This window comes from Passer domesticus, chromosome 9, assembly GCF_036417665.1.
Source record: "Passer domesticus isolate bPasDom1 chromosome 9, bPasDom1.hap1, whole genome shotgun sequence".
Taxonomy (NCBI): Eukaryota; Metazoa; Chordata; class Aves; order Passeriformes; family Passeridae; genus Passer; species Passer domesticus.
Window position 1 is genome coordinate 14195962 of NC_087482.1, and position 22947 is coordinate 14218908.

Genomic DNA, 22947 nt, shown 5'->3' on the forward strand with positions numbered 1-22947 from the left:
TTCAAACCTAGTTTAAAGCCCTCTCAACAAGTTCTGCAAGCTCATCAGCTAAAAACCTTCTGCCCTTAACAGAGAGCTGGAGCCCATCTGGTTCCAGCAGGCCAGGTGCCATAAAAGCTGCGCCATAATCAAAGAATCCAAAATTCTGCCAATGACACCAGCCCTTGAGCCACTTGTTGATGATATGAGCTCTCCTATTACTTTCACCATTTTTCTCAGCCAGCAAAGGGACTGAGGAAAAGACTACCTGTGTCCCTGTCCTATCAACCACTTGTCCCTGTGCCCTAAAGTCCCTTTCAATGGTCCTGACACTCCTCAATCTCATCACTTCCAGCCTGGAGTTTCAACAGTGGATAATAATCAGAGGACTGAATGAGCCCAGGAAGTCCCTCAGGAATATCCTGCACCTGGGCCCCAGGAAGGCAGCAGAGCTCTCTGTGGGGTGGATCCCCTTGACATGGGGCCCTCTGTTCCCCTCAGAAGGGAGTCACCCACCACGATTACCATTCTTTCCTTTTTGATGTTAGAGGTGGCAATCCTTGTATACAGATTAATCATAATTAGGAGGCTCTCCGGACAGATAATTTTCTTCTTAATCATTTGGCCGACTCTTTAGATCCAGGGGGTCATACCTATTCTGAAGTGGCCCCTGGCTAGGGGATGGGGGTCAGGAGGAATTTTTATCATAACCTCCCCGTGCAGGGACCATTTCCACTCCCCTTCATCTACCAGGTGTCCTTCTCTTGCCTGAGAGTGTGCGGCATAGGAGTCCTGTGACTCTTGCTGGGCCTTCCGTAAAGATGGAAGGGCTGAACTCCACCAATCTATTTCCCTTTCACTTTCCCTGATACTCCTTAGTCTTTAAACTTCCTCCCTAAGCTCGGCCACCAGTGAAAGGAGATCATTCACCTGTTCACACCGCAGGCAGCTTTTCTCCGCACTGCCCCCTGAAACCACTGCTAAGCTCAAACACTCTGCACAGGAATGGGTCAGGACAGACACATCCTTTTTGGAGGGTTCCATCTAGTTACATGCACTTGTACTAACTACAGTTTTCAATTGCGTAAAAACCACTACTACCAGAAACCCCAAAACCAAGCAACCAACAGAAACACTGCAAACAACACACAGTAAACCTTCCTAGCAAGAAAACCTGCAACCCTGCCTGCTTGTCCTGCCTGTGCACACTGCCTCGTGAATTGTCTCTCAGAGACATGCCATGGCCCTGTTTGCCCACTCCTGTTTGCCACAAACCCTAGAGGCCTCTTTTAATGCGCCCGCTAACCAAGGAGGGAGGAAGCTGCAGCCCATCCCTGCGTAACTCACAGGCTCTTGATGGCTTCCCTCTTTTCCTGGGCATGCCATTGGAGGAGGTCCAGGCCCAGATGGTCCCAGGGAAGGAAAGGTCCCTCAGCCCAGGGACGCTCAGCATGGGCTGCCCCATCCTCTCCGGGGACCCGCCACTGGTCACAGCAGCCCCTGCCTGGCTCCTGCCTGCCCACACCGTGGCCATCCCCAGCTGCCCCTGGGCACGGAGCTCAGCCAGTGCTGATCCTGGCTGGGCTTTGCTGCTGCTACCACCCGGACACTGGGGTGACAGCTCCATCTCTTTAGTGCAAGAGAAGAGCTGGGCCAAGCCCTGCCCACCTTCAGTAGGGGCCAGAGAGCAGGGCCAGTGCCTTCAGGGGGAGAGGACCTTGTCTGGCTGGAGGCAGCATCTGCACAGCAACAAGCTGCTAAAGCAGCTGGCACAGGGACATCGGGCATGGGCCTGGAGATGTGCCATGCAATTAGAGGTCCAGTTCTCCCTTAGGTGTTTGGCAGGAAATATGAAGGGAGAAAGATACAACTGTGAAAGAGGCCATGGCAAGTGACACAGTGAACAGAGGTTCTGCTATACCTAACATGCTCTGCTTGTGCCCGTCCTGCAAGAAGAAAATCATTGGGATTCATCAAAGTGGAAGCAGGGCACGTGTTCCTGTCTTGCTTTGAACCTCTACAAGATCCGTGGGGAGAGTGAGCCCGTGCTGTGCTGCACTGCTGAGCTGGCAGCACGCTGGATACGGGCAGGACGTTCTCTGTTTCCCCCAGAGCTGGGGCCTGCAGGCACCTTGCCGGCCCTTGGCACAGGCTGTGCCAGCCAACAAAGCCCAGCAGGCCGGGAGGAGAGCCCGGGTGCAGCGCAGCTGCTTGGGCAGTGGCTGCTGCCAGGGACAGGGGCCAAAGCCACCCCTGAGCAGCCACTGCCACCCCTGGCCCTCCCTGCCCCGTGACAGCTCCCCCAGCCCCAGGGGACAGGCTCAGGCCCACTAAGGACACACTGGAGCCTTGCTCTCCCTCTCTGTCCTGTCCTCATCATGGGCACCCCATGCAGTCACTCCCAGGTTTCAGGATGTGTCCCCATGGAGGGACCCCAGCAGGACTGCTCAGAACCCGAGTGCCCTGAGCCTGTTTGGGATAATTCCCCCGAGCTATGCCGGTCGTGCCTGGGCTGTGTAAGACTGAACATTAAGAATTAAAAGCAATTTTACTTTTTATTGCCAAAGTGTCAGAAGATTCTAGGTTTCCCTGACTGTAAAGCTACTTTATCAATTACAGAACTGTTGGAGGAAAGGGGAACAAATATCTGGTGTCCGTATTCTATGAAAAACTCTCCTCAATGCTGCAAAGGAAAAATATATCTAAATGTTTTAAAATGAAAGACAAAGATAACATGAGAGTGCTGTTGGTCTGATGAGCCCCATGCCCAGCTGCTGCCTGCCCATGCCTGGCTGTGCCCAGACGAGCAGCTCCGCCAGTGCGGGTGGTAGCACACAGACACCTGAGCTGAAGCTGGACTCAAGCCTGTGATAGATGAGTAGAGTGACAGTTGACTCTCACAATAAAGGATAAATATCATGTATATTTGTTAAGAGAAGTTTTATATATTTATAGATATGTTTTACCCCCTGTTGTGTTGTTATCTTGGGATTACCTGAGTTTGAGACATTTAAGAGGGTCACCTTGCTACGACAGCAGCACCTGACCTCCAAGCGAGATGTAAGGAAGTAAACTCCACCACTGGACATCAAAGAAGGAGTCGATGGACAGAACTTTAAGAAGGGCAAAAGAGTTGAAAGGTGAGACCTCCATTGTGTGGATGAGAATGTGGTGGGAAAAATCCTCTACTCCCGGCACAGTAACATTGTCTTTATTCACTGTCCTCTTATATTTCTAATAAGGTTTTTAATAAACATCTAATATTTTTACAAGTAAATATAACTTTTCGAATAATCTATTCCCTGGCTAGAGGGCTGCACCTCCTGTCCTGGATGGGCAGCTAGGCCAGTCCCTTCAGGGAGAGACGGAGCTGTTCTAGGCAGTGCTTGTAGCATACTTCCAGCTACAAGCTGGTAATACACCTGTGGAAGGGACAATGGACACTGGCAAAGAGATGCACGACGACAGGCCAAGTTCTCCATGACTGAGGTATTTGGCTGGACTTGTGAAGTTCCAGAGGTGCTCCTGTGGAGAGAGGAGGTGGCTGAGGCCCCAGCTGCCAGTGGCACACAGGGACCCTCGTGCACAGCAGGGCCCAGAGCTGGCAAGGCTCCCCAGCACGGCTGGAGCTGCTGGCACAGCTGGGCCCAGCTGGACAGCTGCCGCTCAAGGCCCTGGCCAGCAGGGCACGGCTCTGGGCAGGGTCCCTGGCCAGAAGCGGGCCCCAGAGCGCCTCTGCCTTTCAAGGGCAACCTCGGCCCTGCTCTTTCTCTTCCCCACCTCCCTCTGCCTCTGCCCTGTGCCCCTGGGGCTGCTTTTGGCCAGGCAGCCTCAGTGGGAGCCAGCACTGGCTGCTGCCCCAGCGGGGCCCCAGGACAAGGCCCAGCAATTGAGAGGCCAATGGAAGCACTGGGCAGCAGCAGAACCCTCAGCAGAGCTGTTTGGAGAACCATGGACTGGCCACAGCTCCAATGCAGCCTCTGTGGGAATGCTTCCTGTCTACATTAGACTTTCAAAAGAAGCTCTTTCAGGGAAAGATAACCACTCACCATTTCTTCTTCCAGTTACACCAGATTTTGACACAGCACAATATGATAATAAGATCCAAAATAAGCAGGCCTGCCATTAACCCTGCCCAGCAGCCTGTTCCCATATAGAAGCCCCTTCCCAGGCCATCCTCGGCATCAGGAACAGGTGTTGTGGTGCCGGCTGCATCTGTGGGTGCAATGGGGAGCGTGAGCCCGTGCTGTGCTGCACTGCTGAGCTGGCAGCACGGTGGATACGGGCAGGACGTTCTCTGTTTCCCCCAGAGCTGGGGCCTGCAGGCACCTTGCCGGCCCTTGGCACAGGCTGTGCCAGCCAACAAAGCCCAGCAGGCTGGGAGGAGAGCCCGGGGAAGCGCAGCTGCATGGGCAGTGGCTGCTGCCAGGGACACGGGCCAAAGCCATCCCTGAGCAGCCACTGCCACCCCTGGCCCTCCCTGCCCCGTCACAGCTCCCCCAGCCCCAGGGGACAGGCTCAGGCCCTGTCAGGACCCAGCGCAGCCCCTGCCCAGTCGGGAGCCAGGGCTGGCTCTGGCCCTGGGCTGGCGGCAGGGCTCCCGCTCGGGGCTGCTCCTGTGCCTTGGGCCTCTGGGCACTCAGGGCCAGCTCCGCAGCAGCTGCAGCGCCAGGGACGTTGCTGCACCCGTCCTGTTTCCCCGGGGCTCTGAACCAGCTCCAGAGGCCTGGAAGCCGAGGCGCCTCCAGCTTTGGCTGCTGCCGGGCCGGGCAAGGGCAGGCCCTGGGGGAAGAGCTGCTGCCACACAGCCCCGGCCAGGGCTGAGCCCGGCATAGCAATTACCTGCTGTGCCTGTGCCCGTGTCTGCCATCGCCTTCCTTCCTGCAGCAGGGGCTGCCAGTGAGCCCCTGCTTCCTTGGGGAAACACCTCCTTCAGCCCTGCCTTTTGGTCCATCACTTGAGAAACAAAAAAGGACAGTTGGATCAGATGGAACAATTCCCCATTCCTTTGCTGGCATCTTCAAGGCAGCATGCTTATCAAAAATTGGGAAAAGATTTACAAAGTATCTGGGCTTTTGTGTCTGGGCCAGGGCCCTCCCTTCCCCAGACAGCTGCCAGTGCTGAGCAGAAATCATGAGGGGATTGTGCAGGGCAAGAGGACACACGTGCATGGTTCTGTGCTGGCACCTGCAGCGCTGCCTCTGTGGCCAAGCTTTGGGCTCTTGAGCTGCCACCTCTTCCAGGGGAAAGGCCTTGACCTACCCTCAGCATCTCCCCGAGGCTCAGTCCTGGACGTGGGTTGGGAAGCCAGATCACTTTCACCAACCGGGTTAGCTGCAAAGAACGGCAGGACAGAAGAGCTGCTGTGACCCTGCTGAAGATTCTCCTTCAGGCCTGAGTGGCAGTGAGGGCACCTGGGTGATTGGTGCCCTCCAAAGCACTCCCTCAGCTCTGCCTCCCACTCAGTAGCAGGGGGACCTCGTGCCTGCAGTGGCCCCACACTGGGATGGAAGGAGCTCCTTGGGGGGCTGTGTGGGCAGAAAGGACTCCCTGGAGCTGCCAGCAGCTCTAAACCCAGACCCGGGCAGGGCCAGGGCTTGGCAGTGGCAGCAGGAGCAGCTCAGGCTCCTTGGGGCTGGCAAAGGAGCTGCCAAAGGCTCAGCCCCGGGGCACAGCCCTGGGCCCGGCCCCTTCCCTCTCTGCTCTTCTCCCTGGCTGCACAGAGCACATGGAAGGACACACTGGCATTGCACACGGGAGGAAGATGGACAGATAAATGCTCCTTCCTCCCACTGCCAGCAATCCTGTGGGATCACTGTAGGGTACAAGAGTAGAAATTTGGAGGCTAGGATTTCCACAATCCATCAAACTTCAGAGGATCTCAAGGGAAATGACAGAGGAATATTACTCTGGACAATGATTACACTTGGACAATGATTGCTCTGTTAGCAAAGAGTTGCTGAAAACCTACCATCACCAAGCTCCAACATCCTTAAACTGTGCTTTAACAGCGTTTCCCAGTGATGGAAGTCACGTTCCCAATCTAGAAAGGAGCAGAGATGGGAACTATTCCATGCTGTGCTGGGATCCCCTTGTATAGGGAACCGAGCACTGCAAGGGGGTCAGGTAATGCTGTGTGCCTGCACTGCCAAGCAGCAGAGAGGGCAGCTGAAGCCTCAGCAGGGCTCAGGCCCAGAGGCACAGCAATTACCTCCTGGGCCTGTGCCTGGCATCGCCTCCCTTCCTGCAGCAGAGGCTACCATGGAGCCACTGCTTCCTCTGGGAAACTCAGCCTTCAGCACAGGCTCTCCTTCCATGTCTGCAGAAAGGAAAAAGGACAGGTGAATTAGGTGGGGTTGTTTCCCAATGGGAATGTGGCATCCTCAGGAGGCAATGCTTGTCTAAGTAATGGATAAGATTAAGGAGAAAGACCAGGGCCCTGCCTCCTCCAAAGAGCTGCCCCTCCAGATGCGCTCACAGACTGGGAAAGTGCAGGGGATCTCAGGGTGGGCCATGGTGCAGTTTGGGCTCCCTGGCAGCTGATGCCAAATGCCTTCCTGCAGAGGCTGGGCAGAAGCTGCAGCCAGGCCAGACTGGGAAACAGCCCTGCAGCGCGTCAAAGCAGCAGCAGCAGCAGCAGTGGGGCAGCGAGGCTGCCATGGATCCCTTCCTGCTGTGCCGGGCACAGCGTGTCCAGATGTACAGCCAAAGCCCCCGGCTACTGAGTCCCAGGGGAAGCATGAGGGAAATGCACCCACCACGTTGTCTCTCCAGGTCACTCCAGATCCTGTCCATCTGTTTGGATGCCTCCAGGGACTTGCTGTCTCCTCTAGGTTTGTTCCTCCCTCTCGGAGGACCTTAAGAAAAGCATTTGCATTTCAGGTGAATGGATCCCACAGAACCAGGGCTCAGCCTGTGGGGTCAGCAGGCACACACTACTCACCCCTGCCATGGGAGCGGGGCTTGTGTGCAGCAACCAGGAAAGGAGCCTGAAAAGTCTTTCCTGCAGACACACCTGTAATTCAACAGCCACAGAAGCTCCTGTCACCTGCTTCCTGCCAGGTTCTCAATGATTATTCTTTTAGCAACATTGACAACATACCTGCTGGAGGGTTAAGACCCTGGAAATCTTCATTAAGCCAAGCTGCTGAAGAAGCCTTCCTAGTATGCTCATCTAGAGGGGAGCACAAATCTGATCAGACCCATTTCCATGGTGTGCTGGGATTCCCCTCTCCCTTAGAGAACTGGGCCCTGTAAGGGGGTCGGGTAAGGCCTTGGCTGCCAGATGTCAGTGGACAAGGCCAAAGCTGCACAGGGGCCTGGGGAGCTCTGGACTGGCTCTGGTCACTCTCCACCCTCTTTGCAGGCCCTTTGCAACATCCCTGGATGGGTGGCTGGAGGAGCCCAGGGACCATGGGGGCTCTCTCACTCCCACAGAGGAAACCCTCCCTAAAGCCCTGTGCAAAATCATCCCCAGCGCTTCCCGGGAGCAGGGAGCACTGTCCCGGGAAAGGGCAGCCAGGCTGCCGGCTCACCTGCTCGCCGCGCTTGGAGTGGAGCAGCCTGGGCAGCCCTGGTAGACAGGGCCACGGCCAGGAGGAGCAGGAGGAAGAGGCGCAGAGCAAGGGCCATGGTGCCTTGCCCTCTGCCAGTCCCGCAGCTCTTGCTGCCACTGCTGTCCCGACACCGCTGTCCCAATGTCAGCACCGCTGCTGCCACCGCCGCTGCTGCCGCAACAGTTGTGCTCAGGGACTGACTGCTGGCTCCTTGTGCTGCTGTGCAACCACGGGGCTCTGGCGCCTCTGTGATCTCAGAGCCTTCTGTGACCTCAAGGCCAGGGTGGAATTGTTTTTGGAGCTGGATCTGCCTTCTTCGGAAGGGAGCTCATCCTGCCCAGCTGCTCTGCCCAAGGGCTGTGACACAGTCCCAGCTCAGCTGATCTCACTGGTTGGGGCATGAAGAGATGCAGAGCAGCCCTGCTGAGAAGGACTTGGTGTTGCAGCCAGATGAGAGGCTGGACATGAGCCAGCCATGTGCATCCAAAGGAGAGTGCCCAGCAGGTTGAAGGAGGTGATTCCCCACCTCTGCTCAGGTAAGACCCTACTGGGAGTACTCTGGAAGGGGTTTTATAGTGATTTCTGTGAGCCATCAAGAAGTTTGATAACAAGATCCATGTTTACCCCTGAAAGAATTTCCTACCAATGTTTTTGACATGAAAACCAAGAAAGAAAGATAAATAAGAGAAACCTGCAATGGCCTATTCCATTGAGCATTTTGCTTGTCTCTCGTGACCAATGAATAAAGTGTAAACATAAGAGCTTTTTAAGAATGCAGAAAAAGCATGCAGGCTAGAATAAAAACAGGGTTTGAAGCCTTCTGGAAATGGAGTGTGTTGCTTTGTAGTGTCTCGGTCTCTACCACGACAGAGTACTGCATCCTGCTCTGGGTCCCCAAGGCAGGAAGGACATGGTCCTGTGAGATCTAGTCCAGAGGAGGGACAAAATGCTCTGAGGGCTGGAGCCCTTCTGCTTTGGAGACAGGCTGGGAGAGCTGACAGTGTTCAGCCTGGAAGAGAGAAGACTCCAGGGACACCTGATTGCTGCCTTTCAGGGCCTTCTGAGCGCTTGTAAACAGATGGGACAGAATTTTTAGTAGAGTCTTTTGTGACCAAACCGAGGGGGAATGGTTTTAATCTAAAAGATGGTAAATTCAGACTAGATGAAAGAAACACATTTTTTACACTGTTTGGTATGAAAACCTGGCACAGGTTGCCCAGAGAGCTGGACATCCATCCCTGCAGACATTCAAACTCCTGCTCTGAGCAACCTGACCTAGTTCAAGGTGTCCCTGCTCACTGCAGGCCATTGGGACTAGATGGCCTTTAAATGTCCCTTCCAACCCAAGCCATTCTGTGCTCCTGTGCACCATCAAAGCAGTGCTGCATTAGTGCTGGGCTGATTATGCTGGCACCTGTATTTTGGTACTTGTGCCATTTAGCAATTGGCCACGAGAGGATTGATGGGCTGGGCAGTGAAGTCTGCAAATAACACTCAGTGTGCTCAAGGAGAAAAAGGAGAGCAACACGGCTTCCAGTTCAGATAAATGCCAGCATTTTGCTGCCCATTCCTGGTTAGAGAAATAAAGGAATGTCCTGAAGATCCCTTCATGTGGGTTCATTATTGGCCGTATCAGTACTTGTGTTCTGTAAAACAGGTTAAGTTGTTACAGCTTCTTGCCACATTTATCCCTGGATAAAACCCAAATACTGCATTGCTCCTTGTCTACTTTCTTCCAAGTCAAGGCAAATTTTGTTCATTACTGTGTGGGACATATTCATGTGTTCACAAGCAAATTCCTCTTGCCACTCACACAACGGCAAGACTGCTTTGTTGATTTGCTCTAATTGGACTGTAATTAAGGCTACCTCTCACTAGAATTAAAGCTGATGCATTGGGAGGCAAAGTGTTGAGTCATTTCTCCTGGAATCTGGCACTGTAGAGAGTTGTTCTGTAACTAAATGACATCCGAAGACAGGTGTAGTCTACCATACTTCTGGCATACTAGAAGTGAGAAAAAACCCTTTGAATCAGGATTTTATCCTTTCTTCTTTCTCCTCCTCCTCCTAGGAATTTTAATCTCTGAGGTCTAAGCTCTTCAGCTGCCTCACAAACATTGTTTTAATTCAGTCAGTCATCCATGCAGTGAGCCACAAATCAGGACCGTGGTGTGAACCTTGAAGCAATGTAGGTTTATAGCACTGAAAATAATAATCCAATACCCAGGTTAAGCTAAGCATTTCCCAAAAACTCCACATGTCCTCAGATATGTTTCAAAAGGAATCACCGTTATAGGTGGGAGTGGGCAGAAAGAGTGTCATCAAAATAAAAAATTCAGCTTTCTGAGATCTTTCTATTCCTATAAAAAGAGAGTCCAAGTTGTTCATGTATGGAACATTAACTAGGAAGTGAATGACAGATTGTGAAAATAATTACTTGGGGAATGAATAACCATAAATAATAACAAGTTTACATATAGGTAATAAGTAAACCATCATGCAAAGAAAAAAAACAGACCTGCCAAAATAAAAACCAATAAGGCTGTTTCATATGTCTGAATAGAAAAAAAAAAATACTGAAAAGAATCAGAGATCCTCAAGGGCATTGCTATATATAGAAACTTCCAGCTATTCGGAAAAAATGAAGGAAACTGTAGTGTGCAATAAACAGAGGTAACCTGGAATTTATTGGTGGATTTGTTGCAGAATTTCAGAGAGCAGACTGGAAAAGCATAGGGGTTGATCAGACCATGTGTGGGCATTTACAGCAGTCTGATGGATGTTTCTGGGACCAACTGCAGGAAGGAAAAGCAGCACACAATTCCTGGGACAATCTCTTTGCTGGCTGTGGACTTTTTGATAGCCTGTCCCCTGGGGCTGGGGGAGCTGTGACGGGGCAGGGAGGGCCAGGGGTGGCAGTGGCTGCTCAGGGATGGCTTTGGCCCCTGTCCCTGGCAGCAGCCACTGCCCAAGCAACTGCGCTGCCCCCGGGCTCTCCTCCCGGCCTGCTGGGCTTTGTTGGCTGGCACAGCCTGTGCCAAGGGCCGGCAAGGTGCCTGCAGGCCCCAGCTCTGGGGGAAACAGAGAACGTCCTGCCCGTATCCACCGTGCTGCCAGCTCAGCAGTGCAGCACAGCACGGGCTCACGCTCCCCATTGCTCCCACAGATGCAGCCGGCACCACAACACGTGTTCCCGATGCCCAGAAGGGCCTCGGAAGGTGTTGCTATTTTTGGAACCCTCTGTTTGCATGGGATAAGGGCAAGTTTGGCTATCTGTTTCTGCCAGGAAATTATTTGAAGAGCTCATCCGAGCCTTGACTCAGAGCTTCTCCATTGCAGTTCATGTTGTAATAAATAGGTGTGATTCCTGCTGATAAAATTATAAAGTAATCAATATTGATATAATAATTAATCTTTGGAAACAGTAAAACCGTTAGAAGGTGTAATGCCAAGGAAGAAAGGGAGAGGAGGGGCTCCCCCCCTTCTCCTGCAGATGTTCAGAACAGGAAGAAGCAAGAGATAAGTATTACTGAATTTAGTTAGAAGAGAGGAAAGTTTGGTTGGACATCCAGGAAAATGTTAATTATAGGAGATTTATTGCTTTGATGCTAGAACATAGTATTGGCTTGTATGATATTAGCTTTGGCTTACATTATACCAGCTTGGTGCGCATGTGTAATCCAAAAGGTGAATCAAAGGACATCGAGGAAGAGGAGAGGCCTTCATCAGAGATGACCCCAAAGAACACTGCAACCACCTAAAAAATGGTGGAGCATGCGTGGTAAAAGTGATAATGAAGGTGGAGATACAAGTGTGACAAATTGAAAATGGGAAGAGATGGTGATGATGTACAGTGTAAAAAGGAGAATTTTAGGCTTGGCAATTTGTATGTGAGGGGACAGGGGTCAAGCCCTGCCCTCCGTACCCCCCGTGTACCCCGCACGGTTATTTTTCCTTATGCGCTATTATAAGAACCAAATTATCCCTTATCATAACCAAATTATATTGTCAATATTTTGAGTGGATTCAATTTCATATACTTTTCAGCTACTTCATTAAAATTGCTGCAACATTTAATTTGCTTGGTTTTCTTTCATGATACAGTAATTGGAGAAATATAACAAAATTTTTGACTGTAATTCAGTCCTAGCAGTCAGTTTTATATCCCTCCCCTTATTTTCTATTGTTATAGCATATTTTATTAGCAATGGGTTGCTCCTTTCCCCCCTGTGATGTTGGTTTTGCCCCACTTGTCCATCTCTCCAAAGACCTGCCCTTTTGTTCACTGTTCCTCCTCCCATTGCATGTCAGTCCCTCTCCAAGCCTGCCCCTTGCTCTAGAAACTTCCCTATCAATTTTGTATCCTTCGGAATCCCATTGGTTTGTTTAAGTTCTTCCCCTCCCCTGTAATCCCCAATTGGTTTAAACCTTGTATTCCCCACCTGGTGTTCCACCCTCAGTTTCTCCCAATTGGCTAAAGATTGGATCCTGCCCTGGGACCCTGCCAAGTTTGTAAGTTGGTGTATGCCTTTAATGCAGTGTTGGTCTGGCCCTGATCGTCTGTAGAATAATCACCTTAGGAAAACATAGAGCAGACCTCACCCTGTTCCTTGTCCCTACCCTCAGGGCAGTCCTACCCCCAAGGCAGTCCACCTGTGCTGTAGAGCAGCTGTGCCCTGCAGCCACAGCCCAGATTCGACAGTTTTCTGGGGGCAGCCCAGTGCCACTGTGGGTGTGGGCAGCTAGTGGGGCTGAAGAAATGGGGCAACACAGCACTTCCCAAATCAGCTCTTCTGTTGCAGTAGAGAGATGCAGCTGTGACCAGATTGTCCTGGTGGTAGCACCAGCAAAGCCCACCCGGCAGCAGCAGTGGCTGAGCTCCATGCCCAGGAGCAGCCGTGGATGGCCACGGTGTGGGCAGGCAGGAGCCAGGCAGGGGCTGCTGTGCCCAGCGGCGGGGCCCCGAGGGGATGGGGGAGCCCATGCTGAGCGTCCCTGGGCTGAGGGCACATTTCCTTCTGTGGGATCATCTGGGCCTGGACCTGAAGAGGCACAAAGGGATATTTTGGGGTGCCTGATGAGGGTTCCAGGAGTCCCGGATGTTTTAAATGAATTAGCTTTTTCTGATTAATACGGAGAATTTATTCCATAATTAAAATTCAGTCGTAGAAAATCTAGAAGCAAATATCAGATTGGCCCTGAAGCAGGCTGACAGCGTCAGGTGAGACAGGTGGGGCATTTCTCTCCCCTGTGCATCACGAAGGGACAGCTCTCTCAAAGTCTTTTTTGTCCATTTCCAAGCTCCAAGCGGTGTGGAGGGCAGCAGTTTTTCTGCTTTCTTATGGTTGTTTTTATCCTTTTTGCATATTCATGTATTTTTTCCTTTCTTGCTGCAGCTCTTGCTGAGAGTTTCCCCAAAACTGGTAAAAAATTCACTTTGTTAGAGGAAAATCTCCTGCAATATGCATTCTAGGAGGCACACATTTATCTTATAGATGATGCAAATTGAATGCACATTGCTGAGGTTTGGTCAGAGAAATAATCTTCTGGAATCAGCATTTCTGGGGATGAATATTCAGGCTAGGATTTTGGTGCATGTTGATTGCCCTGAACCCTCCTTTGTTGTGCTAGGATTTTCATTAGGCGAGATTACTGTAGTCTCAGCATGAATTTGTGCATACAATCTATCAGAATCCCTCCCTTTCTCTATTAATTTATTAAATTTGTACTTTTAGGATACACTTTGACAAAGCTTACTTATTTTCTAATTTAATGTTTAGTATTTATAAAACTTAACAACTACACTTTTATACTACTAGTCAGGGTATAAAATTAACAACTCTTCTCATAAGGTAGATTCTTCTAAATCTTTAATTTCTTTTCTTTGGATTGTCAATTATATTTTTTTATATCAATGCATGTGCTTATTGTACTTTAGATATATTTTGACTCCATAGTCGTTTAAGGCTGGTAATATTTGTAAAATAAGTTTTTCATGTTTTCTTATGTTGCCTGCTAAAATGTGTCTTTATAACTCTCTCATGTTCTTGTTTTCTAATTCTTGAGCAATTTGCTTTATTCTACTCTCAGGATTTATTTCTTCTCTATCTCTTACAGAACAAAAAGTTTTCATATATTGCTTACAAATTTTGCCATTTTATTCTTTTTGCTCTATTTCACATTTTCTTTACTCCAGTGTCTTTTACTACTCATAGTGCACCTTCTGAATTTGTTAAAATTATGGCGTACTACACTAACTTGGGAGTGTGCATATGGCTCATTCTTTTTGGGCTTGGATGACTGATACAGGGACAATAATCCTCTGCAGTTTTAACACTCTAGCTCTCTCAAAGCCCCTTTGGGTTGCAGCCAAAGGGCCAAGATGTGTATCTTCTTGGTAGCAGAGCTTACACCTTGGGATCTAGTCACTGGTGTCATTCGTCTCATTCTCAGTATTTACTTCATAAGATTTATAAGAGCCTTTTAAATTGTTTTTCAGGATTTAGGATAGCATCTGCTTATTTCTAATTATTATAATTTTATTTCTTTGACATTTTAGCTCTAAAGTTGTAATTAGTCTGTACACTTCTCTTTCTTTCAGCTATACTTGGCTGTTTTCCTTTATTTTAATTTGATCCTTATTAAATATCTAACGGCTTTTGTTATATCCTATCTGATTTAATGTTACTTTTAGTGTTTCTTGGAACTTAAATCTGGTTTGTATCTTATATACTTAATTTTTTTCCGATTTTTCACGAATCATATTATTGTTCTAATATATTCTTTACAGTGTTTCATTAGCTTTTACTTCTATTTCTTTTCTCTGTTATAACAAAAGCACTAAAATATTTTATTTTTTGAAATAAATTTGCATATCACACCTTAAATATTCAGTTCACTTAAAACAACTTCATGAATAATACAGTTTAAAATAAAATATTTTACTTCTCATAACAATGGGTTTTACAGCTTACAAGCTTAGGTATTAACATGCATCAGTCTATTTTACTTCAAGGAGTAGTGGTGACTTTTTAGTGAGGTTTGGCTGGTGTTTCTGTTGGTGGATTTACAGGTCTTCTGTCCTGCCTTTCTTTGCAGCTGAACCTGCTGGTGAAGGTGGTGCAGCTTCCCAAGCCACGTCCAGGACTGAGGCTCTGGGAGATGCTGAGGGTGGGTCAAGGCCTTTCCCCTGGGAGAGCTGCCAGCTCAGAGCCCAAAGCTGGGCCAGGGAGGCAGCGCTGCAGGTGCCAGCACAGAACCATGCACGTGTGTGCCCTCGCCCTGCGTGATTCCCTCACCTCTCCTGTGGCTCAGTGGTGCCCATGCAGATCAGCAGAGATGGCAGAAGCTTCTGTGGCTGTTGAGTTACAGGTGTGTCTGCAGGGAGGACTTCTCCAGCTCCTTTGCTGATTCCTACACAGAAGCCTGGCAACCATCGCAGGGGTGAGTAGTGTGTCCCTGCTGACCCCACAGGCTGAGCCTTGCTTTTGTAGGATCCATTCCTGGGAAATGGAATTCTGTTGCTCTAAGGTCCTCCGAGGGGGAAGGACCAAGCTACAGGACACCAGAAACCCCATGATGCATCCGAAAACATGAGGCAAATGCTGAAGGAAATGCAGCAGGCAGGAGAAGGTGGGTGCATTTCCCTCATGCTTCCCCTGGGTCTCAGCATCTGGGGGCTTTGGCTGCACATCTGGACACGCCGTGCCTGGCACAGTGGGAAGGGATCCATGGCAGCCTCGCTGCCCCGCTGCTGCTTTCACGCCCTGCAGGGCTGTTTCCCAGCCTGGCCTGGCTGCAGCTTCTGCCCAGCCCCTGCAGGAAGGCATTTGGCATCAGCTGTCAGGCCGCCTAATTGCACCACAGGCCTGAGATCCCCTGCAATTTTCCAGTCGCTGGGTAGAATAGAAAGTGCACCAGTTTGGAGAGGGGAGGGCCCTGGCTTTCCCAAAATGTTTATAGGGATTTCCTGATTTTAGCCATGTCTCTGACAAGCATTCCCTCCTGAAGACGCCACCTCCCCAGTGGGGAACTGCCCCACCTGATCCAGCTGTCCCTCTTCCTTTCTCCAGAAGTGGATGCAGAGGCTGGACATAAGGCGGCGTTTCCCAGAGGAAGCAGTGGTTCCGTGCCAGCCTCTGCTGCAGGAAGAGAGGCGATGCCAGGCACAGGCACAGGAGGTGATTGCTGTGCCTCTTGGCCTGAGCCCGGCTGAGGCATGAGCTGCTCTCGCTGCTGCCTGGCAGTGCAAGGACAGCCTGAACTAGAGCGGCACAGCCCAGGGAATTATCGCGAGCAGGTTCAGGGCACTCGGTACTGAGCAGTCCTGCTGGGGTCCCTCCTTGGGAGACATGTCCTGAAACCTGGCAGTGACTGCATGGGGTGCCCATGGTGGGGAAAGGACAGAGGGGGAGAGCAAGGCTCCAGTGTGTCCTGAGAGGGCCTGGCTGTTTGCCCTTGGGATCTGGGAGCTATCCCAGCAGAAGGAGGGCAGGAGGGAGTGTAGGAGGGAGGGATGGATTCCTGTGTCACTGCCTGCTGCAGTTTTCCCCAGGGTTTTAGAGAGGATTTCCTCTGTGTCTGAGGGAGGGAACCCGGGGGCCCTGCGCTGCTCCAGCCACCCCTCCCAGGGATGTTGCTGAGGGCAGGGAAAGAGTGTGGAGAGTGACCAGGAGCCAGCCCAGAGCACCCCAGGCCCCTGTGCACCTTTGGCCATGTCTATTCACATCCGGCTCCCACGGCCTTACCCGACCCCCTTGCAGTGCCCAGTTCCCTGTGGCAGAAGGGGATCCCAGCACACCCTGGAAAGTGTTCTCATCTGTGCTCCGTTCTAGATGAGGGTGCTGGGAAGGCTTCTCCATCAGCTTGGAGGAAGAAAGTTTTGAAGCCCTTGGAGCCTCCTGCAGGTATGTTCTCAGTGTGCCACCAAGGAAGAATTGTAGACAAGCGGGCAGGAACCAGGTGACAGAAGCTGTTGTGGCTGTTGTGTTACAGATGTGTCTACAGGGAAGACTTCTCCAGCTTCTCCAGCTCCTACCTTGGATGCTATACGCAAGCCCAGCTCCCATCACAGTGGTGAGTAGTGTGTCTCTGCTGACCTCAAAGGCTGAGCCTTGCTTTTGTGGGATCCATTCCTAGGAAATGGAAATATTTTTCTCTAAGGTACTCCAACAGGGAAAATCCAAGATAGAACAGATAAGATGTCCCTGCAACCATCCAAACAGATGAGGCAAGAGCTGAAGGAACCCCTGCAGACAAGGCAAGGTGGGTGCATTTCCCTCATGCTTCCCCTGGGACTCAGCAGCCGGGGGCTTTGGCTGCGCATCTGGACACGCCGTGCCTGGCACAGTGGGAAGGGATCCATGGCAGCCTCGCTGCCCAACTGCTGCTTTCATGCCCTGCAGGGCTGTTTCCCAGCCTGGCCTGGCTGCAGCTACAGCCCAGCCTCTGCCGGAAGGCATTTGGCATCAGCTGTCAGGCAGCCCAAACTGTAACACACCCTGAGATCCCCCACTATATCCAGCCCTCCAGATTAGGAAAAGGGTGGCTGTTTGGAGGTGGAAGTGCTCTCATCATGCCACCATAACCTGGCCATTTTCCTGCTCCATAAATTTCACAAATATTACCTCTGATGCCACCACCCAAGTGGGGAACAGCTCCATCTGATGTAGCTGTCTCCCTTCTTTTGTCAAGAGATGGGCATAGTGCTTCAGTGGAAGGTGGCATTTCTTGAAGGAAGCACTCCATCTTCGGTGCCAGCCCCTGCTGCAGGAAGGAAGGCGATGCCAGACACGGGCACAGGCACAGCAGGTAATTGCTGTGCTGGGCTCAGCCCTGGCTGGGGCTGTGTAGCAGCAGCTCTTCCCCCAGGGCCTGCCCTTGCCCAGCCCGGCAGCAGCCAAAGCTGGAGGCGCCTGGGCTTCCAGGCCTCTGGAGCTCGTTCAGAGCCCCGGGGAAACGGGACTGGTGCAGCAACGTCCCTCGTGCTGCAGCTGCTGTGGAGCTGGCCCTGAGTGCCCAGAGGCCCAAGGCACAGGAGCAGCCCCGAGCGGGAGCCCTGCCGCCAGCCAGGGCCAGAGCCAGCCCTGGCACACAATGGAAACAGTTCTCATCTTGGTTTGCTTCCAGACTGGGATGCTGGGAAGGATTCTCCATTAGCCTGGCGCTCTGAAGTTGTGAAGCCCTCTGAGCATTCTGCAGGTATGTTCTCACTGTCCCACCAAGGCGTAATGTTTCACTGACTGGTAAGAACCAGGTGACAGAAGCTTCTGTGGCTGTTGTGTTACAGGCGTGTCTGCAGGGACGACCTCACCAACTCCTACCTTGGATGCTGCACAAAAGCCCAGCTCCCATGGCAGGGGTGAGTAGTGTGTCCCTGCTGACCCCTCAGGCTGAGCCCTGCTTTTGTGGGGTCCATTCCTGGGAAATGGAACTACTTTCTCTTAAGGTCCTCTGACAGGAGAGACCAAAGACATGGCAGGCAGGAAATTCCAGGACCCATTAGAAATCATGTGGCAAATGCTGAAGGAATGTCTGCAGAGGAGGCAAGGTGGGTGCATTTCCCTCATGCTTCCCCTGGCACACAGGAGCCGGGGGCTTTGGCTGCACATCTGGACACGCCGTGCCCGGCACAGCTGGAAGGGATCCATGGCAGCCTTGCTGCCCCGCTGCTGCTTTCACGCCCTGCAGGGCGGTTTCCCAGCCTGGCCTGGCTGCAGCTTCTGCCCAGCCTCTGCAGGAAGGCATTTGGCATCAGCTGACAGGCAGCCCCAATTGCACCACAGTCCATGCCCACCCTCAGATCCCCTGCAAATTCCTTCTGTCCAGGCAGATCAGATGTTGGGGCTGTTTGGGGAAGGAAGCAGTCTTGGGTTGTCCCAATATCCTGGGTGTTTTCTGATCCTTATCCATTCCTTTCACAAGTGATGCCTCACCTTCCCCATTCCCAGTGAGGAATGTTTCCATCTTATCCAGCTGTCTCTTTTCCATTTTCCAGAAATGAAAGGAGAGCCTGTGCAGAAGGAAGCTTTTCGTGGAGGAAGCAGTGGTTCCGTGGCAGCCTCTGCTGCAGGTAGAGAGGCCATGCCAGGCACAGACACAGGAGGTAATTGCTGTGCCTCTGGGCCTGAGCCCTGCTGAGGCTTGAGCTGCCCTCTCTGCTGCTTGGCAGTGCGGGCACAGCCTGGACTAGAGCGGCACAGCCCAGGGGAATTATCCCGAGCAGGCTCAGGGCACTCGGGTAACTGAGCAGTCCTGCTGGGGTCCCTCCATGGGAGACATGTCCTGAAACCTGGGAGTGACTGCATGGGGTGCCCATGGTGGGGAAAGAACAGAGGGGGAGAGCAAGGCTGCAGTGTGTCCTGAGAGGGCCTGGCTGTTTGCCCTTGGGATCTGGGAGCTATCCCAGCAGAAGGAGGGGAGGAGGGAGTGTAGGAGGGAGGGATGGATAGCTGTGGCACTGCCTGCTGCAATTACCCCAGGGCTTTAGGGAGGATTTTCTGTGAGTTTGAGGGAGAGAGCCCCAGGGCCCTGGGTTACTCCAGCCACCCCTCCCAGGGATGTTGCTGAGGGCAGGGAAAGAGTGTGGAGAGTGATCAGGAGCCAGCCCAGAGCTCCCCAGGCCCCTGGGCAGGTTTGGCCATGTCCATTCCCATCTGGGTCCCATAACCTTACCCGACCCCCTTGCAGTGCCCTTTTGCCTGTAGCATTAGGGGTTCCCAGCATGCCACAGATATGGTTCTGATCTCTGCTCCCTTTTAGACTGGAATCGTGACATGGGTTTTCAGGAAGTCCTGATGAAGGATGGTTTGAAGTTCCTGGAGGATGCTGGAGGCAAGTTTTCATTCTGCCTTTCCTGAGTGAATAATCAGGATCAATGCAACAAAAGCTCATTTATAAACCATTTCCCTTAACATTATGTAAGGGCTGAAGGATTCTGAGAATCTTTCCCTGCTCCCTTCTGGAGGCCTGAGGAATCCCACAGGATCGCTGTCAGTGGGAGGAAGGAGCATTGATCTTTCAATCCTCCTCCCGTGTGCTGTGCCAGTGTGTCCTTCCGTGTGCTCTGTGCAGCCACAGAGAAGAGCAGAGAGGGAAGGGGCCGGGCCCAGGGCTGTGCCCCGGGGCTGAGCCTTGTGGGCAGCCTGAGGATCTCCTGCAGTGCCACAGGAGCTCTTCTGTCCTGCCTTTCTTTGCAGCTGAACCTGCCGGTGAAGACCCCACATCCAGGACTGAGGCTCTGGGAGATGCTGAGGGTAGGTCAAGGCCTTTCCCCTGGGAGAGCTGCCAGCTCAGAGCCCAAAGCTGGGCCAGGGGGGCATTGCTGCAGGTGCCAGCACAGAACCATGCACGCGTGTGCCCGCACCCTGCACGATCCCCTCACCGCTGCTGCGGCTCAGTGGTGCCCGTGCAGATCAGCAGAGATGGCAGAAGCTTCTGTGGCTGTTGAGTTACAGGTGTGTCTGCAGGGAGGACTTCTCAGGCTCCAGGGCTGGATGCTTGGCCCCAACCCAGCTCCCATGGCAGGGGTGAGTAGTGTGTCGCTTCTGACCTCACAGGCTGAGCCCTGCTTTTGTGGGATCCATTCCTGGGAAATGGAACTACTTTCTCTTAAGGTCCTCCAAAAGGAAAGACCCAAGATACTGCAGCCAAAACATCTCATGAGGCAGATGAATTCCTGAGACAAACACAGAAGCAAGCACCCGGAGGACAAGGTGGGTGCGTTTCCCTCATGCTTCCCCTGGGACTCAGCAGCCGGGGGCTTTGGCTGCACATCTGGACACGCCGTGCCCGGCACAGCAGGAAGGGATCCATGGCAGCCTCGCTGCCCCGCTGCTGCTTTCACGCCCTGCAGGGCTGTTTCCCAGCCTGGCCTTGCTGCAATTCCTCCCCAGCCTCTGCAGGATGGAATTTGGCATTAGCTGATAGGGTGCCCCAACTGTACCGTGGGCCTGAGATCCCCTGCCATTTCCCAGTCTCTGAGAAGATCAGGAGGTGCAGCTGTTTGCACAAGGGAGTGCACTGGCCCAGCCCCAGTTACCTGGGCTTTTTCCTGATCTTTACCTGTGACTTAGACAAGCATTGCCTCATGAAGGTGCCACCTCCCCAGTGGGGAATATTTGCATTTGATCCAGTTGTCCCTTTTTTCCTTTTTCAATTGATGGACCAAAAGGCTGTTCAGGAGGAGGAACACTCAGGGAGAAGCAGTGGCTCATTGGTAGCCCTAGCTGCAGGAAGGAAGGTGATGGCAGAGACGGGCACAGGCACAGCAGGTAATTGCTGTGCCGGGCTCAGCCCTGGCCGGGGCTGTGTGGCAGCAGCTCTTCCCCCAGGGCCTGCCCTTGCCTGGCCCGGCAGCAGCCAAAGCTGGAGGCGCCTCGGCTTCCAGGCCTCTGGAGCTGGTTCAGAGCCCCGGGGAAATGGGACTGGTGCAGCAACGTCCCTGGCGCTGCAGCTGCTGTGGAGCTGGCCCTGAGTGCCCAGAGGCCCAAGGCACAGGAGCAGCCCCGAGCGGGAGCCCTGCCGCCAGCCCAGGGCCAGAGCCAGCCCTGGCTCCCGACTGGGCAGGGGCTGCGCTGGGTCCTGACAGGGGCTGAGCCTGTCCCCTGGGGCTGGGGGAGCTGTCACGGGGCAGGGAGGGCCAGGGCTGGCAGTGGCTGCTCAGGGATGGCTTTGGCCCGTGTCCCTGGCAGCAGCCACTGCCCAAGCAGCTGCGCTGCCCCCGGGCTCTCCTCCCGGCCTGCTGGGCTTTGTTGGCTGGCACAGCCTGTGCCAAGGGCCGGCAAGGTGCCTGCAGGCCCCAGCTCTGGGGGAAACAGAGAACGTCCTGCCCGTATCCACCGTGCTGCCAGCTCAGCAGTGCAGCACAGCACGGGCTCACGCTCCCCATCGCTCCCACAGATGCAGCCGGCATCACAAGACCTGTTCCCAATGCCCAGGATGGCCTCGGAAGGGGTTTCTGTCAGGGAAGAGGCTGCTGGCTAGGGTTACTGGCAGGCGTGCTTTCTTTGGAGCTTGTCTTCATGTTGTGCTGCTTTGGAATCGGGTATTCTTGGAACAGAAAACAGTGAGTGTTTTGTTGCTCTCCCCCTCAAACAGCTTCTTTTGAAAGTCTAACATGGTCGGGGAACATTCCCATTGAGACTGCAGTGGGGTTGTGGCCAGTCCATGATTGTCCAAATAACTCTGCTGAGGGTTCTGCTGCTGCCCAGTGCTTCCATTGGCCTCTCAATTGCTGGGCCTTGTCCTGGGGGCCCCGCTGGGGCTGCAGCCAGAGCTGGCTCCCACTGAGTCTGGCTGGCCAAGAGCAGCCCCAGGGGCACGGGGCAGAGGCAGAGGGAGGTGGGGAGGAGAAAGAGCAGGGCCGAGATTGCCCTTGAAAGGCAGAGGCGCTCTGGGGCCCGCTCCTGGCCAGGGACCCTGCCCAGAGCCGTGCCCTGCTGGCCGGGGCCTTGAGGGGCAGCTGTCCAGCTGGGCCCAGCTGTGCCAGCAGCTCCAGCCGTGCTGGGGAGCCTTGCCAGCTCTGGGCCCTGCTGTGCACGAGGGTCCCTTTGTGCCACTGTCAGCTGGGGCCTCAGCCACCTCCTCTCTCCACAGGAGCACCTCTCCCACTTCACAAGACCAGCCTAATACCTCAGCCATGGAGAACTTGGCCTGTCATCATGCATCTCCGTGCCAGTGTCCGTTGTCCTTACCACAGGTGTATTACCAGCTTGTAGCTGGAAGTATGCTACAACCACTGCCTAGAACAGATCCGTCTCTCCCTGAAGGGAATGACCTAGCTGCCCATCCAGGATAGGAGGTGCAGCCCTCTAGCCAGGGAATGGATTATTCGAAAAGTTATATTTACTTGTAAAAATTTTAGATGTTTATTAAAAACCTTATTAGAAATATAACAGGACACTGAATAAAGACAATGTTACTGTGCCGGGAGTAGAGGATTTTTCCCACCACATTCTCATGCACGCAATGGAGGTCTCACCTTTTAACTCTTTTGCCCTTCTTAAAGTTCTGTCTATCGACTCCTTCTTTGATGTCCAGTGCTGGAGTTTACTTCCTTACATCTCGATTGGAGGTCAGGTGCTGCTGTCGTAGCAAGGTGACCCTCTTAAATGTCTCAAACTCAGGTAATCCCAAGATAACAACACAACAGGGGGTAAAACATATCTATATATATATATAAAACTTCTCTTAACATATATGCATGATATTTATCCTTTAATTGTGAGAGTCAACTGTCGCATTATTCATCTATCACAGGCTTGAGTCCAGCTTCAGCTCAGGTGTCTGTGTGCTACCACCAGCACTGGCGGAGCTGCTCGTCTGGGCACAGCCAGGCATGGGCAGGCAGCAGCTGGGCATGGGGCTCATCAGACCAACAGCACCCTCATGTTATCTTTGTCTTTCATTTTAAA

The 22947-nt window shown here is 52.7% G+C and overlaps 3 long non-coding RNA genes across 3 annotated transcripts; all 3 read left to right on the forward strand.

Annotated features, from left to right (window-relative positions):
* Positions 1-16137: 16137 nt before the first annotated feature.
* On the forward strand, positions 16138-17344 carry LOC135307676 (uncharacterized). The gene is made up of 4 exons (XR_010368365.1): positions 16138-16440; positions 16529-16609; positions 16697-16798; positions 17228-17344. It is a non-coding gene; the product is annotated as an uncharacterized LOC135307676 (long non-coding RNA).
* Positions 17345-17980: 636 nt separating this feature from the next.
* On the forward strand, positions 17981-19366 carry LOC135307192 (uncharacterized). The gene is made up of 3 exons (XR_010367913.1): positions 17981-18083; positions 18531-18638; positions 19295-19366. It is a non-coding gene; the product is annotated as an uncharacterized LOC135307192 (long non-coding RNA).
* A 313-nt stretch (positions 19367-19679) lies between these two features.
* LOC135307677 (uncharacterized) lies at positions 19680-22712 on the forward strand. The gene is made up of 4 exons (XR_010368366.1): positions 19680-19788; positions 19990-20247; positions 21434-21599; positions 22130-22712. It is a non-coding gene; the product is annotated as an uncharacterized LOC135307677 (long non-coding RNA).
* Positions 22713-22947: the final 235 nt, after the last annotated feature.